The sequence below is a fragment of the Sinocyclocheilus grahami genome, unplaced genomic scaffold (assembly GCF_001515645.1).
Source record: "Sinocyclocheilus grahami isolate Dianchi unplaced genomic scaffold, SAMN03320097.WGS_v1.1 scaffold4206.1, whole genome shotgun sequence".
NCBI classification, from domain to species: domain Eukaryota; kingdom Metazoa; phylum Chordata; class Actinopteri; order Cypriniformes; family Cyprinidae; genus Sinocyclocheilus; species Sinocyclocheilus grahami.
This window is the reverse complement of record NW_015509188.1, coordinates 4,458-5,645: the sequence shown is the minus strand read 5'-3', so window position 1 is coordinate 5,645 and position 1,188 is coordinate 4,458.

Below are 1,188 nucleotides of genomic sequence, written 5' to 3'. Positions count from 1 at the left end.
TGAATGTTAGTACCAGGTGTAAATGGGACCATTATGAACGTTTTGTTTGATTAGATGAGCTTTCAGCAGTCCATTCTCAGGCAGATGATCAGGCTGAAGTTGTCACTCAGAGAAAGGGATGGGGGTGTGCAAAGGTTCATTCGGGCTTTATTGATTTCCTTTAGTGGAGCTAATAAAGTAACCTTCTATCAGGGTTATTGGCATCTGATTAAGGGCACGTGTTCCTGTAGCTCTATTGCAGTCATGGGAAATCTTACAGTTTAAGGGAAAAATAGAGGGAAAGGACAGGGAAGAGCACTAAGAGATGCAAACCAGAGAGAAGAGACTGATTGATTATTTATATAGATATTAGGGTTGTCAAGGATTTAACATTTTTTATCTAATAGATTACATGATGTGCTGATTAATTAATGTAATTAATTGCAAATTAACTCATCAATTTGGTCTGAAATTACCCCCTTAAGGTCATTTAACTCAAGTTTTTAATTCAAGTTTTTATTGTGATAAATAAGAAAAGCATTGCATAAACATTACAAAAAAGTAGCTTTAGAAAGAAATTTAACAAAATTAATTACACACAAACTTTTAAGGCTACAATGTGCCAATAATATTGAAATTATATAAAAAAATAAAAAAAAAATTATACTTTAAATATGAAACTAAAACTGCCAGTAGGTGGCGGCAAGTCATTCATTCAGCCAATTCGTTTAAAGTGCTGATTCAAGAATGAAGCAAAGTGACTGTCACAGTGTCACTGAATCATTAACTTACTCCATTTGTTAAAAAAACGTGGATTCATTCAGTAACAAAACTTGGTTGTTGCTTGGAGACATACAACCGTTCTGCTGTGGCTTTGTTTGAAACATTTTTTCGGAGAAATTGGGCAATAACAGACAATATAGAGTCTAAAATGTAACACAATATTAACTTCTTGTTTATTTAACTGCTGTATAAAACCAGTATTACATTTGCAATCATGCAGATATTCTGGGTGAAAAAAATGGCACTCTTGCTCATATGATCTTGCTAAACTATGTCATATTATATAAATATAAGACAAAACCCATACAGTAGCATTGTTTGCCCTCATATCTGGAATTTTAGGGGCATATAACTGCACTCTATTTGGCTACATCACACAATGTGTAAATAAATATAAGCAAATAAAAGATGTTGGTGGTTTAATAT